At 37.5% G+C, this 25576-nt stretch overlaps 1 long non-coding RNA gene across 1 annotated transcript in view; it reads left to right on the forward strand.

Annotated features, from left to right (window-relative positions):
- The window catches only part of LOC123381486, a 267900-nt gene that overhangs the window by 102554 nt on the left and 139770 nt on the right, over positions 1–25576 (forward strand). The gene's annotated exons all lie outside the window — the stretch shown is intronic.

Genomic DNA, 25576 nt, shown 5'->3' on the forward strand with positions numbered 1-25576 from the left:
CTCATTTCAGACTTTAATTCTTGAATCATTATCAACCTCCCATAGCAACTGGAGACATGGAGTCTGGGAACCAAGACTAGAATGAGTGAGTTGATGGAAAATGCCTGTACACTGACTGAATGAGGATATGGCAGTAGAATTGAATGTCCTGGTTGGAGACTGAAGCCTGGTTACAAAAACTCAGAGTATTGGAAAGTCTGATTCTGGGTCCTGAGAGAAAAACATTATTCCTTAGGGAAGAACTGGGAGTCACACTTAGTCTTTTAGGAATATAAGAAATCCATGGACAAAAAACTAACCCAAATCCCAGATAGCTGGCACTGGCATCATCACCTGGTAACTACAAGAACAATAAAGGGCCAGTTTCTAAGGATTTTTCATGACCTGAGGCAAGTTGGCAAAGACTTGGAAATGTCAGATGACAAACCCCAGAATATTCTGGGTGTGAAGAAAGATTGGCAGGTTTGAGAATTCGGGTTTGAACCAGCACCTGTTCTGTTCTAATCAGTGCCTAGAACAGTATCTGGCACATAGTGGGTAGTCAATAAATATTTGTTGAATTGAGTCATTTTGTGTACCTGGGGTGGGTGAGATGGAGGTATGGAGTAAGGCAGGGCTATGGTTTAGAGCTCATGCATTTCTTTTTTTCCCCCCTCCTTCCCTCCCTTCCTGCTCTGCCCTGCCCTGTCCTGTCCTGCCCTGCCTTGCCTTGCCTTGCCTTGCCTTGCCTTGCATTTCTGTTCCTTTCCCTTTCCCTTTCCCTTTCCCTTTCCCTTTCCCTTTCCCTTTCCCTTTCCCTTTCCCTTTCCCTTTCCCTCTTCCCTCTTCCTCTTCCTCTTCCTCTTCCTCTTCCTCTTCCTTTCCTTTCCTTTCCTTTCCTTTCCTTTCCTTTCCTTTCCTTTCCTTTCCTTTCCTTTCCTTTCCTTTCCTTTCCTTTCCTTTCACAAAGGCTTATTTTTAAAAGGTAAAAGGGTCAAAGGGAATAATTTAGTCTGTTGTCCCAGCGCTTATGGGTGCAAAGACAAGCAAGTGACTTAACATCCATGACCTTCAGTTTCTCTATGTGACATGAAGGATAAGAGGAAGTTTCTTGAGAAGTCTGCTGCAAATTATGAGTTTTAAAGAAAAGATGGGGGCTGGGGGTAGGCAAAATGTGTGAAAGGAGTAAAAAAATACAAACCTCCAGTTATACAATAAGTCCTGGGGATGTAATATATGGCATGGTGACTGTAGTTAATAATACCATATTGCATATTTGGAAGTTGCTAAGAGAGTAGATCTCAAAAGTTCTCATCATAAGAAAAAAACTGCGTGTGGTGATAGATATTAACTAGACTTATTGCAATGATATTTTCATAGTACATACTTACATCGAATCATTATGTTGTATACTTGAAACTAATATAATGTTATATCCCAATTATATCTCAATAAAAAGTAAAAATAGAAATCAGTTCTTCAGGAATGTGTAGCATACTTTAAAAAATATGTGTGTCTTAGCTATAGTATTAGACTTTTATTAGTATTAGAGACTTGTACTTGAGAAATGGTGTTTTTGGTATCTAATTTTCTAACTCCCAATCAACTAAACAATGAGGAAAATGCTCTGTGTGCTATCCAGATTCAATGTAATTGAGTGTTATTTATTGAGCAATAAAATGATGGAGGCCAATGCAAAACTGGGTGCAAAACTATCCTCAGATAGTCCAAAATCTGTAGTTCTAAACAATGTTCATCTAACTGTAGTGTGCAGTAAGTGCTATAGCAGAAAGATGGACTGTGTAAAAAATAAACAAATAGGGGCGCCTGGGTGGCTCAGTTGGTTGAGCCTTCGACTTCGGCTCAGGTCATGATCTCACCATCCGTGAGTTTGAGCCCCGCGTCGGGCTCTGGGCTGACAGCTCGGAACCTGGAGCCTGCTTCTGCTTCTGTGTCTCCCTCTCTCTCTGCCCCTCCCCCATTCACGCTCTGTCTCTGTCTCAAAAATAAACAAACATTAAAAAAAAAATTAAAAAAAAAAGTAAACAAATAAATAAAAGGATCTCTCCAGGGAAAGCTGACTGTGTCTCTAGAGGCCATACAAGGTGGCATTGTTTGGAAAACATGTCAGAATGTGGTCATTAACTTGTTGGATCTGTTTATCAGATTGATATTAAACAAATCCACAAAACTGCTCTTTAAACCCAAAATGGCAAAAAAAAATGGCTAATAAAAGTTATGTGCATTTAAAAGGACAAAAAAATGTTCTCTCGATTGAAACCTAATAGAAAGCAAATAAGGTTTTACAATTGCCAAGCCATCAAGAAATAGCCACAATTTAATAACAACAATGGCAATAATAATAATAATAATAATAATAATAATAATAATAACAAAACCAACTTACATGGAGCACCTACTTCTAAGCCAGTTGCTATGTTAATCTTTTTGCCCACATTCATCACTGCATTTAAACCTTACAACCTTGAAAGATAGGAGTAATTGTTCAACTACAATAAATGTGGAAGTCAGGACTCATGGTAATGAACTATGAGTAATAATTTGTCTAAGGCTACAAAACTAGTAAAATATAACCATATCATTGATGCAGGTCAGTTTTATTTGCTATATGCTTTTCACCCTTCACTGCTTTTCTCCCCACCCCATATTCATAGGCAGGGGAAAAGAAGATGAGCATCTTTTTATTTGTGTTGCATAATTTATACAGGGTGATATAGGATCATGTAATCTAAGTCTCAAGACATTCTTGTACAATAGATAGCATAATGTAAATAGATAGTATTTCCACTTAGAGAAACTATGACTCAGAGAGGCAGTGTAATTTCCCTAGAGTCGTAACTGGTCTGGGATTGGAGCTCAGTCACCCTGACTTCAGAGCCACCCACTTTACATTATACTAATGGATTTTCTACTTACCGAGCATCTCTTCCTTGCTAGGTACAATACTAGATGCATTTTTGGAAAGTATCATTAATTCTCATAAATGCTCCACAGGGAAGATATTTTGAGGCCCATTTTGTTGATGAGGACATTTAAGTAAGTGGCTTGTCATCAAAAGTTAGCAAACCCTGGAGTGCCTGGGTGGCTCAGTCAGTTAAGTGTCTGACGTTGGCTCGGGTCATGATCTCGCTGCTTGTGTGTTCAAGTCCTGCATCAGGCTCTGTGCTGACAGCTCAGAGCCTGGAGCCTACTTCAGATTCTGTGTCTCCCTTTCTCTTTGCCCCTCCCCCACTGGTGCTCTGCCTGTCTGTCTCTCTCTCTCTCTAAAAAATAAACATTAAAAAATAAAGTTAGCAAACCCAGATCTTGCACAATTCTTGAAGCCTCTCATATAGCCATATTGAGTGATTATTCATATGACATGATTTGAAAGGTACTAAAGAGTATTTTACAGAATTTTCTCTACCTCATATGCTTGCTACAAGGCTCATAATTCCACCATTAGACATTTGTTTATTTGGGCTGAGCAGTTTCTCTCTAGGAGCAGAAAAGGTTACTATGAAGATAAAGATTCTGATGGAGAACACAGAGAAAGGGATATTTTTGGAAATGGGGTTCAACTTTCAAAGGACTAACCTGAGTGGGGAGTCCCAAATGGGAGCTCTTGGAAACTAGAGTCCAGCAGAAGGCATGGCAGTGTTGTGGGAAAGTGTGACAGCATCTGACTCTGCCAGTGAGGTATGTTGGAGGTCATACTGGAGAGAGCAGTCTTTCTCAAACATGAGAATTACCCTGGAGGGCTTCTTAAGACACAGATTTCTATGCTCCACACACTTTTTTTTTAAATATGAAATTTATTGTCAAATTGGTTTCCATACAACACCCAGTGCTCATCCCAACAAGTGCCCTTCTCAATGCCCATCACCAACTTTCCCCTCCCTCCCACCCCGCATCAAACCTCAGTTTATTCTCAGTTTGTAAGAATCTCTTATGGTTTGCCTCCCTCTTTCTCTAACTTTTTTTTCCCTTCCCCTCCCCCATGATCTTCTGTTAAGTTTCTCAGGATCCACATAAGAGTGAAAACATATGGTATCTGTCTTTCTCTGTATGATTTATTTCACTTAGCATAACACTCTCCAGTTCCATCCACCTTGCTACAAAAGGCCATGTTTCATTCTTTCTCATTGCCAAGTAGTATTCCATTGTATGTATAAACCACAACTTCTTTATCCATTCATCAGTTGATGGTCATTTAGGCTCTTTCCATAATTTGACTATTGTTGAAAGTGCTGCTGTAAACATTGGGGTACAGTGCCCCTATGCATCAGCACTCCTGTATCCCTTGGGTAAATTCTTAGCAGTGCTATTCCTGGGTCATAGGGTAGATCTATTTTTAATTTTTTGAGGAAACTCCACACTGTTTTCCAGAGCGACTGCACCAGTTTGCATTCCCACCAACAGTGCAAGAGGGTTCCTGTTTCTCCACATCCTTGCCAGCATCTATAGTCTCCTGATTTGTTCATTTTAGCCGCTCTGAATGGCATGAGGTGACATCTCAGTGCACATACTTCTAATTCAGTAGGTCTAGGCTGAGGTCTGAGAATGTTCTTCTTTAACAAATTCCCAGGTGATGCGGAGTTTGCTAGTTTCAGGACCACACTCTGAGAATCATGGCTCTATAGTCCGATACTGAGAATCATGTAGTAAAATGGTGTCTGGAGGGGGAGAAATGCCTGGCATTATGGTGTTTGGTCGTCTCTGCTAGGTACTATCTATAAGGGGTGGTAGGAGAATGGACCTGTATAGGGGAAGGAGAAGCAAATAAGAATTATAGACTTTGTTTTCATTAGCACCAAATATTTTATATCATCTATCTAGTGTGTAAGCAGCATAGCTAAAAATATGTAAGGAAAACACAGTTAATGCCTTCTATGATCATATATGAAAACAATGTAAAAACAGAATTGGCATTTAAGATATGCGTTAGAAGCAACTCACAAGCAACATATATACACCTAGCTAGAACTAAAACAATTACTTATGAATTGAAAAAATTTCCAATTTCTTCCTTTTGAAGATGGTCTATATGGTTGACTAAAAGTCAGAAAATGGTAATGCATTTGTGTAAAACATAGATTGGTTATCTCTTTAATTATGTCACTTATATTTAGCAGAATTTGATTTGGTCCTAAATTTCAGACAATTTGACCATGTGAATTTAAGGTGCAAACAGGTGACTCAGAATTCTCGGATGTTTATTTCCTGATTTACAGAGAGTCGTGTGGTTAATAACTGATGATGTGTGATGAATTTTCAGTGAATGCCTCTGGGTGGACTGTTCTGACTTGCAGCTCAGAGAGAAGCTGGAACAGAAAGCAAAGGAGAAGGTTGCAAATCCCTTAATGAAATTTTTAATAAAAGCAGCTTTGAATGCATGCCTTTTTCAAATCATTGCATCCGACCACTTTTGAGAGTTGACATAACTGATCAAGAGAGTGAGTATTAAGGATGCAAAAAGACAGCACAATTAAAGACAGAGGCACAGGGAATATGTGAAGGCCAGAGAGTAGCTTCGAACCTGGATCAGGAGATTTTCTTGGTGGCCAGTTCTCTGGAGATTTTTTGGATGTCTATTTTTCAGTTCCTTAACCTTGAAGAGTAAGTGTGTGGTAGAACTCTGTACTCACCAACATATCACTCTGTTCCCAGAATTGTCGTAGTGAGAGGAAGAAAACCTTGTCCAGGAATACTATATGGCCAGCTTTTTTGCTAGGAGGGCAATGGGAACTGGGAATCAGTGAAGAAGCTGCTGTTTGTAGGTACTTCCTAAAAGCCATATGGTCAACCTCACTTCCTTAGTAGGCTGTTTTTGCTGTTCACTCCACTAAGAGCCTCTTTTCTATGGCGCTGAGGTCAGCTAATGAACTTCATTATTCCTAGTTGGATGTCAGGCTGTCCCAGTCAAAAGGGATAATTAGGAGACAGCAGGTGTCTGTTGGAGTTACTTCTGTGATCCTCAGACCCCTAAACTGTTCTTACCTGTCACAGTGAAAAAGGCAGTGGTTTGGTCTTGTCTGAAATAAGGGTTAACGGCCACTTCTTTTTTTTTTCCTTTATTTAAAAATAAGCATTGTTTCTACAAAGGGCCATATTTCATTCTTTCTCATTGCCATGTAGTATCCCATTGTGTATGTAAACCACAATTTCTTCATCCATTCATCAGTTGATGGACATTTAGGCTCTTTCCATAATTTGGCTATTGTTGAAAGTGCTGCTATAATTGGGGTACAAGTACCCCCATGCATCAGCACTCCTGTATCCCTTGGATAAATTCCTTAGCAGTGCTATTGCTGGGTCATATGGTAGATCTATTTTTAATTTTTTGAGGAACCTCCACACTGTTTTCCAGAGCGGCTGCACCAGTTTGCATTCCCACCAACAGTGCAAGAGGGTTCCCGTTTCTCCACATCCTCCCCAGCATCTATAGTCTCCTGATGTGTTCATTTTAGCCACTCTGACTGGTGTGAGATGGTATCTGAGCGTGGATGGAACTGGAGAGTGTTATGCTAAGTGAAATAAGTCATACAGAGAAAGACAGATACCATATGTTTTCACTCTTATGTGGATCCTGAGAAACTTAACAGAAGACCATGGGGGAGGGGGAAGGAAAAACAAAAAAAAAAAACGGTTAGAGAGGGAGGGAGCCAAACCATAAGAGACTCTTAAAAACTGAGAACAAACTGAGGGTTGATAGGGAGTGGGAGGTAGGGGAGGAGGGGTGATGGGCTGTTGGGATGAGCACTGGGTGTTGTGTGGAAACCAATTTGATAATAAATTTCATATTTAAAAAAATTTAAAATAAAATAAAATAAGCATTGTTTCGAAGTTTTCCCTCAGACCCAGGACACAGGTATGCATGGATCTGTAAGGACCTCATGGTCCTCCCTAACAAATGTAATTAAATAAAAAAATCAGGGGCGCCTGGGTGGCTCAGTCGGTTGGGCGGCTGACTTCGGCTCAGGTCACGATCTCGCGGTCCGTGAGTTCAAGCCCCGCGTCGGGCTCTGGGCTGATGGCTCGGAGCCTGGAGCCTGCTTCCGATTCTGTGTCTCCCTCTCTCTCTGCCCCTCCCCCGTTCATGCTCTGTCTCTCTCTGTCTCAAAAATAAATAAAACGTTAAAAAAAAAATCAGTTGTGGCAAGCCCACTGAATGAGAAAGACAATGAGGGCAGGCACAATTGTCTTCTCAACAATTATTTGCAGACATCTAATAAATTCCCCTCTGAAACGGCAATCAAGTCGCTTCTTCCTTTTGGCAAGATGTTTAACTGCTTCACAGAAATAGCTGTAATCAGACCAAGATTAGAACAGAGGGAGGCTCGCTTTATGTATTTCCTCCCGTAGATTTTGAATAAGTGTATGTGGTACTAGGCAAGTAGGTTTCCCAGCCGTCCGTGTGTACCCTCCTCGGGAGTCTGCATTCATTGACATATTTATTATATGTGCCGTGGCAGGTTTCCTCTTGCCCCCTTTTTGAATCTTTTGTGTTTTATCAAAACCAGAATGGGAATACCCTCTCTGTATGTTTGCACTGAAAGTGGTATGTGTGGGAGGGTATCTCAGAAGACCCCACTGAGGTGTAATCCATTGCAGGCTGTTTTATGGGCGAAGGAAAAGAAAGAGGATGAGAAGAGAAGAATTTTTTTTTTCAAAAAAGGATTTTGTGGCTTTTGGCACTGTTAATAATTTGTGTGGAAAAATAATGTTTTCTTGTGTGTTTAATCCTCTGCCAGGGCAGCTGCTGGTGCAGTAGCATTCTGCAACAAATTAGAGGGCAGTTAAAGCGAGATTTTCCACCATCAAGAACAAAGCAAGGCCAGTAAGCATGAGGACAGCTTGTTCTAGTTGCTAATGTGCTTAAAAACTTGCTGCACATAATTTGAAACAGGCTTTGTGCGAGGATGCTGTGGCTCTGGTTTCTGAGGTCCTAGTTCTAATTCCAAATCAAATGGAAGCAGCTGAATAAGGAAATGACAAGTTATACACTGACATCGTCTGCCCTGGCTACAGAGATAACTTTTTTCATCATTGCTATTGATATGAAAGTTAATTCCCCTCAATATTAAAATATTTAATGGATGACAGCTGTCTGAAATATGAAGCCTGCAGCCCCTATTTACCAAAGGAGAGCTCTCAATAACTGTGTGGCAGCTCTAACACACTTACAAATTATTTAAAGATGTATTACCTTTGCTGGTAAGGAAGCAGATGTTAAAAAGATTCAGTGCCTCCTTAAAAGTTGATCTGAATCTCAAGAGTTTTAATCAATGTAGCTTTTTATTTCACTGTCTTGGAATTAAATGGGGTTCCTCGGTTGAAATGCATTGGAAAAGAGCATGCTATAGTCCAAATACCTTTCAGTGCCTAGAATTTAAAACTTTCATTTGTAACTCAGATAGGCTGTAGAGAATTAAGTCTAGGTGGGAGAGAAATAAGAGAAGGCAGATTTTCAGTTGGAGTTTTTGCCTACTTAAACATGGGCTGGGCACAGATGTAGTGGTGAGAGGTTTTAGACCCTGTGTGAACAAGAAATGAGGATTCAGCTCCTAAATTCACATTCATCAGGCTGAATATTAAGTTCATCTTAAAGGCCAAGTGCACTGCTGACACCCTCACTAATAGGATTTCGAGTGTTCTGGTTGTAGCTAGCCTAAAAAATACTAATGAAGGACATTAAGGTCTAAAGAAGGCCTTGAAGAAGTTTCAGAGATCAAAATTACTTGGGAGACTGTACACATTTGGATGAAAATGACAGGATTTTGTCAAAAGTAAATGAAATAGCAGAATTTAATTGAAAGAAAGCTTAAGAAACCTATCTTTAATTTTAATTTAATTTAATTTTTTTCATATACTATATTGTCAAATTGGCTAACATACAGTATATACAGTGTGCTCTTGGTTTCAGGAAGAAGCCTATCTTTAATCCACATTATACCCTTAGCATTTGGGGTTGGAAAACTATACACTTTTTATCTACATAGTGTCAAATATGGGCTTTTCCGGATTCAGTTTCTTTTAGAAAAAAAATGCAAATTGGCCAAATATTTACTATTTATAAACATTTCTTTATCTCTAGGTTGAACTGAAAACAAACTAGAAATTAGGAATTGGGAATAGAACAAGTATGGGTGGGACCTCTTAACACTCAGGAAAAATGAGCAGCTGTTTAGTTGGTGAAGAGCTATGGTGTGTGGTTGTGCAAGTTGTACACTGTACAACTCGGGGGGGGGGTACTGTTCAGTTTGTTGTCTGTGTGACTGGTATCAAAGACTTATATATAATTTGTATGGCCACGTATGGTCATACTTGAATTGGTGTGATTTTAAGGTACATGGACAGTCTCATCTGTCCAAATCTTCCTCTGTGGATAATCACAGTACCTGGTTATCTTATCCAAGTAAGTTTTATGATAGAGAAGATTTAAATAGTTTATATCAGGGATAGTATCAGTGAAGACTCATGCTTCAGTTAGTTAACACATTAACTTCCCCATACATTTTTGGTAAAGGAGATATTGTCTCTACTAGAAATCAGAATGCTAAAAGAAAAGAATACAGGAAAGATTTGTTTTAATGGTGAAATTACAAAATATTAGAAGCTTTTGGGGGCTCTTTACCTTAGAAAGAAGCATAATATGTATCTTATGCAGCAAAGAAACAGTTTGAGAGCACTGAGGACTTCAGCTGAAATGATGTAGAAAGGAGGAAGAAAAACTTGGCATATTACAGAACTGTTCATTGTGCTATCATAATTGAAGGAGCAAGTATTTATTTAAAATTTCCAATTATTTCTGCCCCCAGATATGTAGGAAAAGGCCTGCAAAAATATTCTTAAATACTTTCTTATCCCCTTCTACAGAGGCTAATTGGTCTACAAAAGGTAGACTGGAAGGCATGAACAAGACACTATCTAAAACTTCTTTCAGTAATAAACTATCTGTGTATGTGTATATACACATTACACACAACAATTACTACATTTCTGAAGGACCTTTCCATATTGATGTACAACCTTATGCTCTTGGTTAGTAAATCTAAAAATAATTCAAATGTCAGGGAACTCTCTGGTAGTCTCTAGGTGGCTCCCGTGGGATCTCATCACTCTCATTACATCTGGATTTGTTATAACCAGTGTCTCAACCCTACCAATTCCAGGAGCTACTGCACTCCAGGATCTGTCCATTTAGCCCTAAAACTCAAAAGCATTGCTTCTCCCTTCAACCTAAACAGGCTCTTTTAAATGCTGAGGTGGCTACTTGTAATGAAAGGCCAAGGTGATTAGTTCAGTTCTCATGTCAACTAGGATACGAATGACTGATTGCAGTGAAGCTCTGCTCCTGGTAAAACAATTCAAAACACATGTAATTATATTGTTAAAAATATACCAAAAGTTTCAAGGGCAAAATTTAATAAGACTAGTTTTCACTTTAAAAATGTTGCCTTCTAATCCTTATTCAAATGTATACATATTTTTCTTATTACCATAAGGTGATTGCAGTTTTATATTCTTATTTATTAATGTACCTTATTTTTTATGTTTCTCCATATTACTTTTAATTTTTATTGAAGTACCTCTTTTTAAAGAAAATTTGATTGTTTTTGCAAACATTATAAGTTCTCATTATAAAAATGTCAATCAAAACTCAAACTACAAAAGAAAGTAAAAAAAAAAAAGCCCTCAATTTCACATCCCAAAATAACTGTCATTAACATTTATTATACATTTTTTTAGTCATACTGGCATGATGTTGCAGCAAGAAAGGCAGATAAAGTGAAACTGAAGTAATTGCTGAACTTTAGATAAATCTCTCTGTAACACAAGTAGGGGGGCTTCTTAAAGGATCCCTTTAAAGTTTCTCATCAAATCAGCCTATGGATAGGCTATAAAAGATAGGAGTCTTTTTTTATTCCTTTTTAGCTATGTGTTAATATTCACTCTGTATTTATTATTTATTTATTTTATTTTATTTTTTAATATTGATTTATTTTTCAGAAAGAATGAGAGCACCTGGGAACAGGGGACAGGGAGAGAGAGAATCCCAAGCAGGCTCTGTGCTGTGAGCATGGAGACTGATGCGGGGCTCGAGCTCATGAATGCGAGATCATGACCTGAGCCAAAATCAAGAGTCAAGTGCTTAACCTACTAAGTTACCAGGCACTTCTACTCTGTCTTTAAAGATGAGAAAATTAAACTTTCCATTTCTCCACCCATTTTTATCTTTGTAATATTATATTATTATTTTAATATCGTGTTATATTCACATCCTTTTCTGTAACTATAATTTTTATAGTCTTAAATACTTTTTTTTTGATTTGCCTCTCGGTTAATTGAATAAAGGCCTCTTAAGTTTTATTACCTGAGCTCTTTCATGCTTTAGAAAAGCATTGTCCAATAGTACTTTTCATTTATTTTTAATTTAAATCTAAGTTAACATATAGTGTAATAATGGTTTCAAGAGTAGAATATAGTGATTCATCATTTAGATATAACATCCAGTGCTCATCCCAACAAGTACCCTCTTTAATGCCCATCACCAGTTTAACCCATCCCCCCACTAAAACCCCTCCAGCAACCCTCAGTTTGTTCTCTATTTCAGAGTCTCTTATGGTTTGTCTGCCTCTCTGTTTTTATCTTATTTTTCCTTCCCTTCCCCTAAGTTCATCTGTTTTGTTTCTTAAATTCCACATATGAATGAAATCATTCGATATTTCTCTTTCTCTGACTGACTTATTTTGCTTAGCATAATACTTTGCAAATGGCAAGATTTCATTCTTTTTGATCGCTGAGTAATATTCCATTGTGTATATATATACTAAATCTTTATCCATTTGCCAGTCGATGAACATCTGGGCTCTTTCCATAGTTTGGTATTGTTGATAGTGCTACTATAAAAATTGGGATGTGTGTGCTCCTTTGAATCAGCATTTTTGTATCCTTTGGAAAAATACAGAGTAGTGCAATTGCTTGGTCATAGAGCAGCTTTATTTTTAAGTTTTTGAGGAAGCTCCATATGTTTTCCAGAGTGGGTGCACTAGTTTGCATTCACCAACAGTACAGAAGGGTGTCTCTTTCTCTGCATCCTTGCCAACATCTGTTGTTTCCTCAGTAGTTAGTTTTAGCCTGACAGGTGTGAGGTGGTATCTCATTGTGGTTTTGATTTGTATTTCTCTGATGATGAGTGATGCTGAGCATCTTTTCATGTGTCTGTTAACCATCTGGATAAAAATCTTTGGTAAAGTGTGTTTGTGTCTTTTGCCCATTTCTTCACTGGATTATTTGTTTTTTGGCTGTTGATAAGTTGGGTGTTTTTTTGGTGTTGGTAAGTTATTTATAGATTTTTGATAATAACCCTTTATCCAGTACGTCATTTGCAGATATCTTCTCCCATTCCATCAGTTGCCTTTTAGTTTTGCTGATTGTTGCCTTTGCTGTGCAGAAGCTTTTTATCTTGATGAGGTCCTAATAGTTCATTTTTGCTTTTATTTCCCTTGCCTCCAAAACATGTGTAGTAAGAAATTGCTGCAGTTGAGGTCAAAGAGGTGGTTGCCTGATTTCTCCTCTAGGATTTTGATGGCTTCCTGTCTTATGTTTAGGCTTTTCATCCATTTTGAGTTTATTTTTGTGTATGGTGTAAGAAAGTGATCTAGGTTCATTCTTCTGCACGCCACTGTCCAGGTTTTCCAGCACCATTTGCTGAAGAGACTGTCTTTTTTCCATTGGATACTCTTTACTGCTTTGTCAAAGATTAGTTGGCCATACATTTGTGGGTCCATTTATGGATTCTCTATTCGATTCCATTGATTTATGTGTCTGTTTTTGTGCCAGTACCATACTGTCTTGATGATTACAGATTTCTTTGTAATACATCTTGAAGTCTGGAATTGTGATGCTACCAGCCTTGGTTTTCCTTTTCAACATTACTTTGGATATTTGGGGTCTTTTCTTGTTCCAATAGTTCTTTTCTTGATTATGAAAATGTTCTGTATCTGTGCTGTACAATATAGTAACTACTAGACATGTACCTGTTGAACACTTGAAATGTGGCTACTGTGACTAAGGAACTGAATATTAAGTTTTGTTTAATTTCAGTTAATTAATTTAAATTTTAATAGCCACTTATGGCTAGTGGCTACTATATTAGATAACAGCTATCTGTCTTTCATCTTTATATCAAACTTACAGAATTTTGAAAAATAGTTTCCTTTAGAATTTTGTAGGCATTGAGTATTACAGTGAAATATTCTGAGGGTTCTGAAAAAAAATTCTGAGGTTGTGTGAGCATTTCTTCCCTATTTGACAATATTTTATATTTTGAGAGATACTGGGGTAGGGAGAGGAGGCTGTCTAGAGCTATTATATAGGATTTATGATATTTTGAACTATTTTCCATATTTGCCAACCGATATCAGTAACAAGATTGCATGTCAACATGGATATGTCAACATGGAAAGGTTATTATATCTTCAGGGTAATAGATTATTATCCTAGTTTCACAAAAGAGAAATTTTGAGAGGCGAATAATTTTTCTCTTTTAAAAAATGTTTATTTATTTATTTTGAGAGACAGAGAGAGCAGGGGAGGGGCAGAAAGAGAGGAGAGACAGTGAATCTCAAGCAGGCTCTGCACTGTCAGTGCAGAGCCTGACACAGGGCTCGAACTCATGGACGGTGAGATCATGACTTGAGCAGAAGTCAAGAGTCAGATGCTGAACCGACTGAGCCACCCAGATGCCCCAATAATTTTTCTAACGTTATACAGACAGTAAAATGTTACACAGAAATAGGGTTTGAATCCAAGTCTGTTACTGCCTTTTTCTACCACTTGAGTGATTTAAATGTTTTAGCAGCAAAAATTCTTTACTAGAAATGAAATCTTATATAGAATTTAAGATACAAACTATTTAGAATTGCTTTTAATTCTATAAATATATTATAAATTTTGAATTTAAGGCTTTTACTATTAAAAAGTCAACCTGTTAGAATAATAAGACTGTTTTGGTCAACACCAAAATTTTAAATCTGAGCTCATGACTAAAAGTTATAGTCTTAACATTACTCAGCATCCAACTTATTGCTGCCTAGTTTGGTTCACCCTATCACGGAATTCATTACTCATGCAGATACATAGTTTAATGGTCTTCCTTTTTAAAATGGCATACGTTCAGCTCAGGACATTCCTCAGTTTAACTGATCCAGAAACTTAAAAGAGTAGTAGAAAAAGTTTGGTTTTCAAGTTGAGTCATAGCCACATCTAATAAGTGCTTGAATTTCTTAACTTCAATAACGAGGTCAGTCCCTAACTTAGAGTAAACATCAAAGCTATCTGTAGTTAGCTACGTGTCATTGGGTCAATTATAATTGAACAAGTGACTACTGAGCTATGTCAAAGGCTTGCGCCAAAGAGACATGTTTGAGTCTTTCCTGGTACATGAATGAACAGAATATCTGTGATGGAGCAAGTATTTGCTTGGGTGCTTTTACATGAGGGAATTTTTTAAAAAGATGGGTGTGGACCTTTAATTTTTCCAATTTATGATACATATATAGTAAGTTCATAAAGTGTACAAACCCGGAGCAAGGTTTTCTTCTGATATGTGTACAAAATAAAAAATGGATTAACCTGGCAGGATAAGTTAAATTTTTGTGATCTTTAGTGTCATATAATTAGTGTCATTTTGTGCCTGATAATTGCATATTGAATTCTGTATCTTGTTTGTGTAAATGCACTTTAAATTACTAAAATATGCTTGAAAATCTGAACAAAATAATTTATAAAACTGCTGAATACAGTTTGACCTACCTTATGGCCTTACTATAAAGCTTCGTATGCCTTCATAGTTGCAATTATTTATTTCTGTGGAGTATCTGTCAAAAAACACTGCCCTAAGTTTTCATGTTTTTTCTCCTAAACTCATTATTCATGTTCTTTCTTTTGTGACCAGGGTAAAAAAAGGTAAGTCACTAGGACCTGGTTGTTTTGACTTGGTAAAGAGAGAATCTTTCTTTCTTGTTTCACCTCTTGCAGACCTTGGAGCAAGATACTTTGTGTGTGTGTGTGTGTGTGTGTGTGTGTGTGTGTGTGTGTGTATGTGTGTGTGTGTGTAAGAGAAAGAGAGAAAATCTGGTATAAATTTTTGGGACTAGTGGATGAGAATATGGTCTAAGCTGAGTATATTGCATATTTTAAAAAATCCTGTGTAAGATCCTTAACTGGTCAGCTCTTGCTTCAACAGGTGCCCAGACTTTTATCACTAGCATGAATCAACTTTTGGCAGCTCCAGAAAAGAATCTCAAGTGGACATTCCTCTCCTCTGGCTTTCTCTCTAGTTGTAATTCCATGCTTCTGTGGTTCTTTATCCTATTCCTAGTCTGTGGCCATTTTTTATCTCCTTTACTAAAGTAGGACAGGTCCATGAAGTCAGAGGGAATAGGGATCAGATGTTTGCAGACAGTAAAGTTTGATGTATCACTCTGACTTCATGTGTGCATGGAAGCAGGCTTGCTCTTCTAAGTTGAGAAACAGCTCAAGTATTGATCCAGATTATGAAGTCCTTTTTCCAAATATAGAGGATAGGCACCCAAACAGAGTTAATACCACTTAATGCTGTCTCCCATTTGCAATCTGAGATTGGCATAGATGCATTCATTGAATCAATGAAGCTAGGGACACTAGAGGACTTGTAGTCTACCACCATCATCTGACAGGTGGGAAAACTGAAGCCCATGGAAGTGTAGTGGATTCTTTAAGGCCATAGGCCAAGCAAGTGCCAGCCCAAAGCTCACTTGTTAAGTACTTACTATTCAACCAGACCTTGTCCTTGACTCTGCAAAGTAGACACAGTCCCTGTCTCCAAGGAGCTGATTATATAGTATGAGAGCAGACACTTGAAGAGAAATTTCAGTACAGAGTGCTAAAGGTGGAATAGATTTGCCTAAAGTGATTTTGTCACTTTATTTAATCTCCTAAGGACCTACTTCTGTAACTGCTTCTGCATCTATAATCACTATCCAACATTTGTATGCATGATCATTTTATTGCTCAGAAACTCCTTAAGGTAAGTACGATTATTTGCCCTATTTTATGGATAAGTAATGCTAAGGAAAGTAAGCTGTTTGTCTTCAAGTGTTCTAATGTACAAGGTCCTAAAATAAAAGCATGTGACTGCTTTAAATCCAAAGAAATACTGTCAGAAGAATGAGAAAATAAGCCACAAGTTGGGAGAAAGTATTGATAAAAGATACATTTGATTAAGGACTTTTGTTCAAAATATACAAAGAACTCCTTATTTTTTATATATTTTTTTAATTTTCAGTTTTTATTTTAATTCCAGTTACTTAACATACAGTGTGATATTAGTTTCAGGTGTACAATATAGTAATTCAGCACTTCCATACATCATCCCGTGATCATCATAACAAGTGCACCTCTTAATCCCCATCACCTATATTTATCCCATCCCCCACCTCCTCTCCAGTAACCATTAGTTTGTCCTCTATAATTTAGAGTCTGTTTGTGTTTTTTAAAATTTTTTTCATGTTTATTTATTTTGAGAGAGAAAGACAGTGAGCGAGCATGTGTGTTAGTGCACGTGTGAGCAGGGGAGGGGCAGAAAGAGAATTCCAAGCAGGCTTTGCATTGTCAGTGTAGATAGAGCCTGAGGTGGGGCTTGATCTCACAAACAGTGAGATCATGACCTGAGTTGAAATCAAGAGTTAGACATTCAACCGACTAAGCCACCCAGGCACTCTGTATAATTTAGAATCTGTTTCTTGTTTTCTATCTCTCCTATTTTTTTCCTTTTGCTTGTTTGTTTTGTTTCTGAAATTCCACATATGAGTGAAGTCATATGGTATTTGTCTTTCTCTGACTTACTTCAGTTAGCATTATGTTTGCTAGCTCCATCCATATCATGGAAAATGGCAAGATTTAATTCTTTTTATGGCTGAATAATATTCAATTATATGTATATGTATCACATCTTCTTTTTCTATTCATCTGTCAATGGACACTTGGGCTGCTTCCATATCTTGGCTATTGTAAATAATGCTGCTAGAAACATAGGGGTGCATGTATCCCTTTGGTTTTAGTGTTTTTATATTGTTTGGGTAAATACCCAGTAGTGTGATTTCTGGGTCATAAGGTAGCTCTATTTAAAAAAAAATAATTAATTAATTAATTAGTTATTTAATTTATTGAGAGAGACAGGGAAAGAGTGCGCATGCTGGGGAGAGACAGAGGTGAAGGAGAAAGAATCTTAAGCAGGCTCCATACCCAGTGTGGAGCATGACATGAGGCTCAGTCTCACAGCTGTGAGATCATGACTTGAACCAAAATCAAGAGTCAGATGCTTAATGGACTGAGTCACCCAGGCGCTCCAAGGTAGCTTTATTTTTTTTTTAAATTTTTTTTCAACGTTTATTTATTTTTGGGACAGAGAGAGACAGAGCATGAACGGGGGAGGGGCAGAGAGAGAGAGGGAGACACAGAATCGGAAACAGGCTCCAGGCTCCGAGCCATCAGCCCAGAGCCTGACGCGGGGCTCGAACTCACGGACCGCAAGATGGTGACCTGGCTGAAGCCGGACGCTTAACCGACTGCGCCACCCAGGCGCCCCAAGGTAGCTTTATTTTTAACTTTTTGAGGAACTTCCACACTGTTTTCTACACTGGATGCACCAGTTTGCATTTGCACCAACAGTGCCAGAGGGTTCCTTTTTTTCCATATCCTTGCCAACACCTGTTATTTCTTGTGTTCTTCATTTTAGCCATTCTGACAGATGTGAGGTGATACTGCATTGTAGTTTTGATTTGCATTTCCCTGATGATAAGTGATGATGAGCATCTTTTCATGTGTCTGTTCGCTATCTGTATGTCTTTGGAGAATTGTCTGTTCATGTCTTCTGTCCATTTTTTAATTGGATTATTTGTTTTTTGGATGTTGAGTTTTTTTTTTTAATATATATTTTTTCAACGTTTATTTATTTTGGGGACAGAGAGAGACAGCATGAACGGGGGAGGGGCAGAGAGAGAGAGGGAGACACAGAATCGGAAACAGGCTCCAGGCTCTGAGCCATCAGCCCAGAGCCTGACGCGGGGCTCGAACTCATGGACCGCGAGATCGTGACCTGGCTGAAGTCGGACGTTTAACCAGCTGCGCCACCCAGGCACCCCAGGATGTTGAGTTTTATAAGTTCTTTATATATATTCTATACTAACCCTTTATTGGGTATGTCATTTGCAAATATCGTCTCCCATTCCATAGGTTGCCTCTTAGTTTTGTTGATTATTTCTTTCACTATATAGAAGCCTTTATTTTGAAGCAATCCCAAAAGTTTATTTTGTTTTTGCTTTTGTTTCCCTTGCTTCAGGGGATCTATGTAGAAGAAAGTTGCTATGGATGATTCAGAGAAGTTATTGCCTGTGCTCGCTCTTCTAGGATTTTTATGGTTTCAGGTCTCACATATAGGTCTTTAATCCATTTTAAATTTATTTTTGTGTATGTTGTTAGAAAGTGGTCTACTTTCATCCTTCTGCATGTTGTGGTCCAGTTTTCCCAATACCATTTGTTGAAGAGACTTTTTTTTTCCCATTGGATATTGTCTCCTGTTTTGTCAAAGATTACTTGACCATATAATTATGGTTTTATTTCTGGGTTTTCTGTTCTACTGATCTGCATATATATTTATGCTGGTACCATACAGTTTTGATGACTAGAGCTTTGTAATATAACTTGAAGTCTGGAATTATGATGCCTCCAGCTCTTGTTTTGTTTTTCAACATTCCTTTGGCTATTTGGGGTCTTTTGTGGTTCCATAGAAGTTTTAGGATTGTTTGTTCTAGTTCCGTGAAAAATTCTGTTGGTATTTTGATAGGGATTGCATTAATTGTGTAGATTGCTGTGGGTAGTACAGACATTTTAACAATGTTTGTTTTTCCAACTCATGAGTATGGGATATCTTTCCATTTTTCTTGTGTGGTATTCAATTTCTTTCATCAGTGTTTTACAGTTTTTAGAGCATAGGTCTTTCACTGGACTCTTTGGTTGGATTTATTACAAGGTACCTTATTATTTTTGGGGCAATTATAAATGAGTTTGTTTTCTTAATTTCTCTTTGTGCTGCTTCATTATTGATATATAGAATTCAACAGATTTCGGTACATTGATTTGTATCTTTTGAATTACTGAATTTATTTATCAGTTCTAGCAGTTTTTTGGTGTAGTTTTTGGGTGTCCTAAGTATGGTGTCATGTCATCTGCAAATAGTGAAAATTTTATTTCTTTCTTACTGGTCTAGATTCCTTTTATTTCTTTTAGTGGTCTGATTGCTGTGGCTAGGACTTCCAGTACTATGTTAAGTAAAAGTGATGAGAGGAGGCATCCTTGTCTTGTTCCTGACCTTAGGAGAAAAGCTTTCAGTTTTTCTCCATTAAGGATGATACAGTTGAGGATTGTTCAGTTATGGCCTCTATTATGTTGAGGCATGGTCCCTCTAACCCTACTTTGTTGAGGGATTTTATCATGAATGATATTGTACTTTGTCAAATGCTTTTTCTGTATCTAATGAAATGATCATATAGTTCTCATCCTTTCTCTCATTGATGTGATGTGTAATATTGATTGATTTGCAAATATTGAACCACCCTTGCAACCCAGGAATAAGTCCCACTTGATCATTGTGAAAGATTTTTTAAAATATATTGTTGAATTTGGTTTGCTATTTTATTGAGAATTTTTGCATCTGTGTTCATCAGGGATATTGGCTGTAGTTCTTTTTTAGTGTTGTCCTTATCTTGTTTTGTGTTAGGGTAATGCTGGCCTCATAGAATGAATTTGGACATTTTCCTTCCTTTCTATTTTTTTGGAATAGTTTTAAAAGAATAGGTGTTAATTCTTCAAATGTTTGAAGAATTATCCTGTAAAGCCATCTGGTCATGGACTTTTGTTTGTTGGGATTTTTTTTATTATTCAATTTGGGCTGAGTTTCTTGGCTGGTTATTGGTCTATCCAAATTTTCAATTTCTTTGTGTTTTGGTTTTGGTAGCTTTAATGTTTCTAGGAACTTATCCATTTCTTCTAGGTTCTTTAACTTGTTGGCATATAGTTTTTCATGATAGTCTCATCATATTTTTTTAATTAAAAATTTTTTTAATGTTTATTTTTGAGAGAGAAAGAGAGAGAGACAGAGACAGAGACAGAGTGCAAGCTGAGGAGGGGCAGAGAAAGAGGGAGACACAGAATCCAAAGCATGCTGCAGGCTCTGACCTGTCAGCACAGAGCCCAGCGTGGGGCTCAAACTCACAAGCCTTGAGATCATGACCTGAGCTGAAGTTGGACACTTAACCGACTAGCCCCCCAGGTGTCTGATTGTATTTCTGTGTCATTGGTTGTTGTTTCTCCTATCATTTGTAGTTTTATTTATTTGAGCCCTTTCTCTTTTTCTCTTGATAACTCTGATCAGAGGTTTATCAATTTTAATTGATTTTTTCAAAGAAGAAGCTCCTGGTTTCACTGATCTATTTTATTTATTTATATTTTTAGTTTCTATGTCGTTTATTTCTGTTCTAATTTTTATTATTTCCTTTCTTCTGTTCTTTTAGGTTTTATTTATTGTTCTTTTTCTAGCACCTTTAGGTGCAAAGTTAGGTTGTTTGAGATTTTTCTTGCTTCTTGAGGTAGGCCTATGTTTCTATAAAACTTCCCTCTTAGAGCCACTTTTGCTGTATCCCAAAGGTTTTGAGCCATTGTGTTTTCTTTTTCATTTGTTTCCATGCACTTTTTAATTTCTTCTCTTATTTCCTGGTTGACCCACATTGTTTAGTACATGTTACTTGATCTCCATGTATTTGTGATCTTTCCATATTTTTTCTTGTGTTTGACTTCTAGTGTCATAGTGTTATGGTAAGAAAAGATGCATGGTGTGACTTCAGTCATCTTGAATTTGTTGAGGCTTGTTTTGTAGGCTGATATGTGATCTATTCTGGACAGTGTTCCCTGTGCCCTTGAAAAAATGTGCATTCTGCTGTTTTAGAATAGAATGTAGGTGATTATATCTGTTGAATCTATCTGTTGCAGTGTGTTATTTAAAGCCATTGTTTCCTTGTTGATTTTCTGTTTAGATGATCTATCTACTAATATAAGTGAGGTGTTAAAGTCCCCTACTATTATTGTATTATTATTGATAGTTATTTTATGTTTATTATTAACTTTTATGTATTGGGACAAAAAAACTCTTTAAACTCAACAGTGAACAACTGTTTAAAAAATGGACCAAAGATGGGGTGCCTGGGTGGTTCAGTCAGTTAAGCATATGACTCTTGATTTTGGCTCAAGCTATGATCTCACAGTTTGTGACTTAGAGCCCTATGTCAGGCTCTGCACCAACAATGTGGAGCCTGCTTGGGATTCTCTCTCCCTGTCTCTCTGCCACTCCCCTCCTCTCTGTCTCTCTCTGTCTCTCTGTCTCCCCCAGTCAACCAACCAACCAACCAACCAACCAACAAACAAACATTTTTAAAAAGTGGACCAAAGATCTGAATAGATACCTCACTAAAGAGGATGTACAGATGGCAAATAAGCATACGAAAACATACTAAATATCATGTCATTTGAGAATTGCAAATTCAAACAGAGTTCCAATACACACCTATTATAATGGTCAAAATTAAAAAACACTGACAACAAACACTGGATGTAAATCAATAAGAACTCTCATTCATTGTTAGAGGGAATGTAAAATGGTGCAACCACTTTGAAAGATAATTTGGCAGTTTTTTAAATAAAACTAAACATGTTCATATGGTATGATGCAACAGTCACACTCATTGATATTTACCAAAAGTAGTTCAAAATGTATATCCACAAAAAATCCTGCACATTGATATTTATAGCAGCTTTGTTCATAATTGCCAAAAGTTGGAAGCAACCAAGATGCCCTTTAGCATTGAAATGGATAAATCAACTGTGATGCATCCAAACACTGGAATATTATTCAGTACTAAAAAGAAACAAACTATCAAGCTGTGAAAAGGCAAGGAAGAGCCTTAAAAGCATAATACCAAGTAAAAGAAGTCAGTCTAAAAAGGCTACATACTGTATGAGCTGAACTATGTGACATTCTGGAAAAGGCGAAATTAGGTAGATAGTAAAAAGATGAGTGGTTGCCAGGGCTTAGGAGAAAAGGAAGAATGAATAGGAGATCAAATGATTTTTGGAGGAGTGAATCTACTCTGTATGATAGCATAATGTGGATACATGTCATTGTGCATTTGCCAAAACCCGCACAGTGTACAACAGCAAGAGCAAACCTTATTGGGACTGTGGGTGATAATGATGTGTGAATGTAGGTCCATCGATTGTAACAAATGTACCACTGTAGTGCAAGATGTTGATGGTAGGGGAGGCTGTGCCTGTTAGGGGCTAGGGGTATATGAGAACTCTCTGTACCTTCCCCTCAGTTTTGCTGTGAACTTACAATTTCCTTAAAAAAAATAAAGTTTATTTTAAAAAATACTGTTCACTTCTTTGTTCAGATTCACTGAGATTTGTTGAGAAGGTTAGCTTAACAATGACTGGCTCTAAGTCTAGTGTTTGATCCACATTGGGGGTAACTTTTTGTTCAGTTGTGCTCTAAGTATCCTTGGATCTGCTAATCACTCTGTTTATTTTGAACTCCTATACAACTTTGAGTGGATATCAGGAGAAGAAATTAACGGAAAAGACCCTCAACCAAGAAGAGAAAGTTTACATAGATTAAATATCTTATTAACTTTATAAACTCTCACTGTATTAAACTTCCTTGCTTGCAATGTATTGTTAATGGCCCTTTTCCTCCCACAGTTGAGGGTGGGCAGATTATTACCAGGTCACACTGACATTGAACAGGGCATACATTATGCGAAGGCCCCACTGAGTTTATTATTAATCCTGTATATAATAGGAAAAAAAATAACAAAACCCTCTACACAACCCTGACCCTTTGTTTCCTATTTGCATTATTGTTTGTTGTGGTGTTCTACTGCCTGACCTGATGTAAATGCCAAGTGCACAGCCCCTTCTTTGAATTTAACTCTGCAACTATAAATTGCTTGTCCATTTATAAATAAAATGAAATGTGGGATAGGATGGAGTTTGAGAGAGCATACTGTCTGAAACTCTTGGATCTCAGTCTCAGTGCAGATGTGCCAAAGCTGTTTGGCAAAGTATAAATTGAACGGGATGTTAGGGCCCTTCACAGCCCTCTGGGGTCAGGTAGGCTAGATACTTGGCTGCTATTGCCTCAAAGCATTAGAAAATGGCAATTGCCAGAGACTTTTCATGTTTTCTCCTGAAGCATTATTCTTTTCCCCTGCTAGGGTTGATCTGAAATAGCCAGGAGTATTAATGACTGGAAAAACAAAACAAAACTTGTGAAGCATCGTATTCAGACAGTGCATAAAAAGGAGATGTCTTTCTTCTCTAAAGGGATAGATGTAAAGAGAAAGCAAAGTTTATTTCTCATAAAGGTATACCCTAGAAATTTTATTGAGTTTGGAAATGCCAAGAGGTTCGTGAAGATTAAATTCTACCTTGGATATGCTCCTTCTTTCTAGGTTAGTAGTTTTTCCATAGAATTAGAGCAAGACATGCAACCTTATGAGTTAGTGCTAATTGGTCATTGGACAAGAATGGTGTTGAAGTAACTTAAGAGATAGTCTTGTGTCCTGCAAAGTGTCATAGCCTCTGGAGACCTGGGTGCCGCCTCCAGTTCTGCTACTAATCAGTGCTCTGAGCTGAGTGGGATATTTACATTTCATAGCCTCTGGTGCCTTCTTTGGGAAAACTAGGAAGGGAGAAAGTTTGAGTAGGGTTAGCCTGTGGTCACCAAGGTTCCCCTGGTTCCAACTTTTTGTAGTTGTGTGAAAATAAACCGGGACACTAGGGGTCAGCTTTGGATGTCCTTCTTTGAACAATCTTCTCTAGGCTTTTCTATCAACTTAGACTAGGGGGTCTATAAGACCTATTGACCCTCCTCTGTCTGCCTTCTTCTACAGAACAAACAGAACATATGAGAATTTTGACTTTCCAGCCCAGTGGGGGTTAATATTTTGTAGTTAAAAAGCTCCCACATATATGATTCTCTCAAAAATCCAAAAATGGATGCTGAGTTTACAAGTGAGGAAAATATTTCAGAGAGACAAAGATATTTGTCCAAACTGCATGTGAAATCATCCCAGGCAGTCATGCACTGGTAGTTAAATATACCCTTAGTAGAAAGGACATGGATTTGAATCCTGACTCTGCCATTTATTCTTTCTGTAATCTTGGGCAAATTACTTAACCTTGGTTTCTATATATGAAAGAGATCATAATCAAAGACTGTTTTAATGTAATAGGGGAAAGGGCAAAGGAATGTTTTATAGAATGAATGAAAAAATGCTTTGCACAATACCATATATGGAACAAATTCTTAAAAATGATAGTTGTAATTATTAGTTTATTGTAAGTGGAGGCTCCAAGCCTCCTGATGAATGATCTTTCTACTATACCTAGCATCTATTGGTAGCAGAGACATTTTTTATGATGTTGATCACATTTATGTCTGGAGATAAATTCTCTAGTAACTGTAAGTTTATGACCAAGAAGGTCCTATGTTTATCAGGACCTGCTGGGAGGGCACATTTGCCTGCTACCGAATGGAGTGAAAATAGGCCATAGGTCAGCCTAAAAGAGAAAGGACCATCTTTTCTACAGTTCTCAGGGAAAATAAAAGCAAAATCTCACCAACCAATGAAATCACTCTCAGTTTTTTTTTTTTTAATATTCTTATAAAAATAGTGGAGTTTATTTTAAATGTTTTTGGAACAAAAGTGTAAATAAGGAAGAAATTAACGAAACATAGTGCACATGCTTTTATCTCTTATAAACAAATACTGTTCACCCTAATGGTATAATTTATTTGTTTTCTTTGCAGGGAATTATTGTTATTAGTCACAGTTCATTCTTGTTGGTCACAGTTACTATCAGCTGTAGTATAATTCGATATCCTAAAGATATGGACTTCCGCTCCTGCTAATCCTAATTTTTAGTGACTGTTTCATAGGCTTGAGAGAATGAAGGGGAGTGGAAATACATAATAGTGGGAAACTAATGGCAGTTTTTTTTTAAAGGCTTACATTTTCTTTCAGGATGCAGAGGAAAAAAACACAAAGTCTGAAAACAAAGCTCAGGTCTTGGAGTTGGAAACCTGGTTCTAGCCTGTCATTATACTCTATGACCTTGGATAGGACACTTATTTTCTTTGAGCCTCAGTTTTCTAATCTAAAAGTCACAGAGTGGGCCTAGGAGTTTCTTGAGATTGATTGTTAATTCCTAAACTCTCCTGATTTGTGACTCCAAAAAATAGTGGTTACCAACTTCATAGGTTTGTAGATGGCTGTAGATGACTCCTGCTGTTCTCGAAGTCCTAGCTGCCAAAGGCAACATCCTGGACACTATATCAGTTTGCCATTGCCACAAAATATGCTGCATGAAAACCATGTCGAACTCAGTGGCTAGTACTACAAGTATTTATTCTTAGAGGTCTGCAGGTTGATTGAGG

Source organism: Felis catus, chromosome D4 (assembly GCF_018350175.1).
Source record: "Felis catus isolate Fca126 chromosome D4, F.catus_Fca126_mat1.0, whole genome shotgun sequence".
NCBI classification, from domain to species: Eukaryota; Metazoa; Chordata; class Mammalia; order Carnivora; family Felidae; genus Felis; species Felis catus.